Genomic DNA, 5202 nt, shown 5'->3' on the forward strand with positions numbered 1-5202 from the left:
AGTCATTACCCACCAGTATTAACATGCTGAATGTAGATGCATGCAAATCCCCAATTAAGAAAAATAATAATGGGCTGCATGAATAAGAAGGGGAGTGAGAGAGGTGATGGATAGGGATGGAAAGAGACACCACGAGCAAATACAGCTGCCACTGTGGTTATAGCTAATGATGACTGCTGCTGCCCTGTCGTTATTCTTCTCTTTATCATGCTGCCGCGGCTTTTCAAAATAAAAGACATTAACTTCATACATAAATGTCAGGGTGGAGCGACTCTTTGCTCTCCGGGTCTGACTTCGTTTTACCGTGCGATGAATTGTATTGTATAAGATTAACCTGAACTGCCCTGAGGAAATTTCGTTCAGACTGTAGATAACATTAATCTGGATGAAAGAGGTCGGAGCCACGTGAAGGTGAAGGAGAGGAAAGTCAGGAAGCAGCTTTTCAGTTTCATGCAAACAAACAATAAATTAATCATTTCTTACATTATACAGCAGCCTCCTGTCTCGTTTTGCAACTTTGGAATAATGCAAGTTTCATTTAATTTTGTCTTTTTCTTCTTTTCTTTCCTGTTTTAGCGTTTTTTATTATTATTAGTGACTACCCAAAAAGGAAACTGTTGCCAGACCTCTCTAGCAACATGGTCACTGCGGCTGCTACATTTCAAATAAAGTGTTGGCAAAAAAAGAAAGAAAAAAAGAAAAGAAAAAAGATTTACCTGTAGAAGTTGTCTTGTTAAGTTTGAGATCCAGAAGACAGAAGTTGCTGTTTATTTCTTTAGACTCCGTTTGCAGTTGTTCCTCGGACTTTTTCCAAAGGCAGACTGGGAATCACGTTCCTTCTCTTTCACCGGACACAGACACACACAGCTTCCAAAGAGCGACGTGAAGAGAAGCAGTTGTGGCTCCGTGTTGGTCGCCTGCAGACGGCTTCATCAGCGACTGTCGCTCCGGAGGGTAGTTACACCAAGAGGGATGTGGGGCAAACTCTCCCTCCCTCTCCTCTCTCTCTCTTTCTCTCCCCCCTCCCTGTGTGTGTGTGTGTGTGTGTGTGTGTGTGTGTGTGTGTGTGTGTGTGTGTGTGTGTGTGTGTGTGTGTGTGTGTGTCAGACAAAGAGACAAACATGGAGGTGTGCCATCATCAGTATAATGGACATCAGTCTCGGATTTCTGAGAAAACACTGCTTACCTCCAAATGAGAGATTAACTTAATTACCTGCAGGTGTAATTAGATTCGTCTCGATCTCTTCCTGCAAAATATGACTGAACACTCACAAGTGGAGAGACAAAAATATATGTGTATCACACACACACATATTGCTGTATTGTTGTGCTGTACTGAAGAATATAGGCTAGGTACCTCAGTCAAGAGTTAAAGCTGCATCCTGCCTCCTGCCCAGTGTGTTTTGACTGACACCCCAGGGTGAGTATCCAACCCATGCAACCAGAACCCCCTATTCAACACATATGGCTTAATTTCATTTTGATTTATTCCATTCATGGTATACACATAGTGGCACACATTTACATAATGTGTACATAGTCACCATAAATGAAAAGGATGAAGGATGAAGAAAAACTTTCCTGCCCCTCTCTATTGTTATAATTGCATTGGCTTACTATCAACACCAATATTATACTCTATTTCAAAAAATGAAAGATGATGAAACATATAATAATAATAAGAAAACAAACAAGCAAAATAGCAGTGGTCATATCTTTTCTTTTTTCTCCCTTCTTTTCTCTTCTTTTTCCTTCTTTTTTGTAGGCGCTTATCTTTTCTTTTTTAAACATTTTTCTTTAACTGAGATATACTTATACAACTTTTCAGTTCCTTGCTTTGTGAATGCCATAGTTTTACACCTGCAAAAGAAATGCACATTTGTTTTAAGCTTAGCCTTGCAAATGTGTGTTTAAAATCAAGCTTCAGTCTGTTGTCCTCTTCCTCCTTATCTTCCTCCTCGTGTATGTATACATTTCAGCTGTCTCTATAAACATGAGTTGAAGAGCTGGAAGAAAGGATAATGTTCGATTTTTCTAACATTCATGCCTGTCTTCCAGGAGTCCACCTCCAACCAAGTTATAAAAAGAAGCATTTGTGGGAACACACATGCAGCAGGTGTTGCATCTACATGCACACAAGCACATGCATTTACAAACACAGGAGAGGAAGAACCACAAGACAACCTTGGGGCTCCCACATTTAACCAGGGTCACTCATTTCCATATAAATAACAAGGACATGGCAGCCACACTCACACACATTATACATACTGTTTGTTTGGACAAAGGTATTATTAATGGAGGTTTACGCTTGGTGTGAGCGCCCTGCTATCCCCTTTTGCTTTTCTACCTCGAGCAGCAAGAATATCTGCCCATCTACACAAGAGCCCTCGGGGGGGGGGGGGGGGGGGGGGGATGAGTGTGACAGCTATGATGGTAGCACATAACCTCCTCTGGCTCCCCTGCCTGTCCTCCTCCCATCAACCTGCTAGAAACTATATGACATTCTGACTTCCTGACAAATATCATACAGAGGGGCTGTGAGTATAGCGTTTTTTTTTTGTTTTTTTTTAAGCGCCACTTTACAGCTGAATATTTGCAAATGCCCTTGACAGGCGATTGTCTCCATGGTTGCCTGAGTCGAGGCTGCCGACAAGCCAGATTTTGTGGTCTGTCAGATAGAAAACAGGGGACAAAGGAGTGCATAATGAGGAAACACAGGATGGTAGAGAATAAAATACCTGAAAAAATATACTGTATATATATATATATATGGCACATTGTCTATTTTCCCAATCCCTGAGCTGAGAGTGAATGGCCTGATGATGGCTGGGAAGTTCAATTTGCAGCAAGAAAAATAGAGGTGGAAAAAAAAAAATAAAGAGTTGAGCCAGGAAGGGAGGTGGTTATGTAGTGTCCATTTGGGATGTTCTCATAGGAAGCAATTCTAATGGATGTACATGCCTAGGAGCTGTTTGTTGATGACAATGTGAACTCTACTGGAAAAACCTGACTTAAGTGAAGTGAAGCAGTTTGCCTGGAGCCCCCTGAGGAGAAAAATGAATGAACCTCACTGTAGTTTGTAAAAAGATAGAGGCAGTGGAAAAGCTCTGGCAGGTAGCAGCAGAAATCTGCTCTAAAAAAACACACAGAGCGCCTGCTTGGTTTACGGTTTCGTCTATTATATGTGTTGTGAAAAGAAAAAAGGAGGAGGACAGTAAGCATGAAATACATGTCCTGGCTGCGTGTTGAGTGGGAGAGACAGAGATAATAAAAAAAAAGAAGCGGTGGAGCATTTCTTGTAACTACCCTATCGTTCTCTAGGGATCAAATCCACTAACAACAGGTCAGGCTGGGGGCAGGTGTTCTGCTGAGCCTCTCAGTGTGCCATTTTTCCACAGCGCAGCCAACTGGGACTTGAGTCTAAAAATGCTTACAACCCAGGACCGACACAAAGGTTCAGACCGTCTGTTGTCGCCGTGTCGCTCGAAAGTACAACGCAGACAGAAAAATCACAGCTGCTGACAAAAACGTATAACAAAAAGTATTATTAGTAAAATTGTTGCTTTGTAGGTGATTTGGGTGACACGGAGGGACTTGGTGCCAGCTACTACTCCCAAAGCAGAGCATAGGCTAAAAAAGAAAAAAGAAAAACAAGCAGAAATGCAGGAAAAGACTCAGGAACCTTTTGGATTTCAAAATACAGTCGCAGCATCCTGTGATTTCCTGTGCAGAGCAATCAGGCAAGTGCACTTGATCATGAATAAGCCTGAAATTGGGCATGCAAGGGTAAAGTGGTGGCTGGAAACTCAAATCAATACATATTAGGCTACAAGTCCGTTTCTTTTTTTTTCTTTTTTTCTCCTTTCAATTGGATGTTTTTCTCAGACTGTCTGAAACGACACCACCGTGGTGAACACACCATCCCTCGTCTCCTGCTGGGAAAAAAGGGTCATCTCCCGTGTCTACCAAAACAACACAAGCACTGTTTGGCAGAGATTACAATACCAACCATGTGACTGTAAAAGGTTGTCACAAACGTGTATAGATTAGATTGAGACCTTGGCTCTCGTCCAGGAAAATAGAGAGCACAGTAATAACACTAAAATGTGTGTGTGTGTTTGTGTGTGTGTGGGAGAGAAGGAGAGAGAGACAAGTGTGCAAAACAAGATGTCAAATTTGCAAAGGCGTTAAAAATAGCCTTTGCTCTCTCAGCTGAAAGGGAAGCAACAACCACGCAGTTGAAACTTGAGACTAAATATAGATTACATGATACAGTAAAAGCTTTAATGCTGTGACTATGCATTTCCTTTGCATATCTGTAGACTTAAAGGCATCTGATGTTTGAATTTCTCCACAGGATCCACTCAGAGTGTAAAAAAAAAAGCCTCTCTGTTTCAGTTAAGAGTGAAACAAGGAAATCTAAAGGGCGACAAAGAGACATGGAGGAAGGGTCTTGTCACTGCAGAATTAACAGTCCGCACCAGTGAACACAATAAGTGACAATGAGGGAAAAAAGTGAAGAAGCAGAGCAACATTTACAGCTTTCAGTAACGAGACATCTTTTTTCTCTCTCTCTCTCTGCTCTGGCATTTGCACACCGACACCAGCAATGATGGAAATAAAAGGCATAGCAATGAAATTATAGAGCAATATGGTTACATAGGTAAGAGGAGGAGGAATGGGAGGAGGAGGAGGAGGAGGAGGGTAGCCGGTGGAGGGTGCAGGTAGAGGGAAAATGTGGAGCATTAATGAGAAAATTCAGGGCACATCCCCTGACTTTATTACAGGGAAATTGACTGCACGGCTCGTCCCACTGGAGGTAACCTTGTCACGACACCGGCTGCCACGAGGAGCACCTCTTTGTGCCGTTTGGAAATATAATTTTCTCCGAATTAATCAAGCCTCATTATTGACACTTTGATCTTGGGGACAGAGGAAGTAGCCTGTGTCTCTCTTTGTAGTGCTACGGTTAATGTCAGCATGCTTGAAATGAAAGGATGGAGCACCGTCCAGGTGACAAGACAGTATAGATCAACCACAACCACTGAAAGGTGCGGCCGTGGTATTCACAGGCTTTGAAGATGCTGGAGTTGGTCGGATAGACGGAAAATGTGCGTTAAAACCAAGAGATGTGAGAAGAACTGGAAAACCAATTCACCTGGGTTTAGAGTTGGCCAACAGAAACCCAGAATATAATCC

The sequence above is a fragment of the Trachurus trachurus genome (genome assembly GCF_905171665.1).
Source record: "Trachurus trachurus genome assembly, chromosome: 5".
NCBI lineage: Eukaryota > Metazoa > Chordata > Actinopteri > Carangiformes > Carangidae > Trachurus > Trachurus trachurus.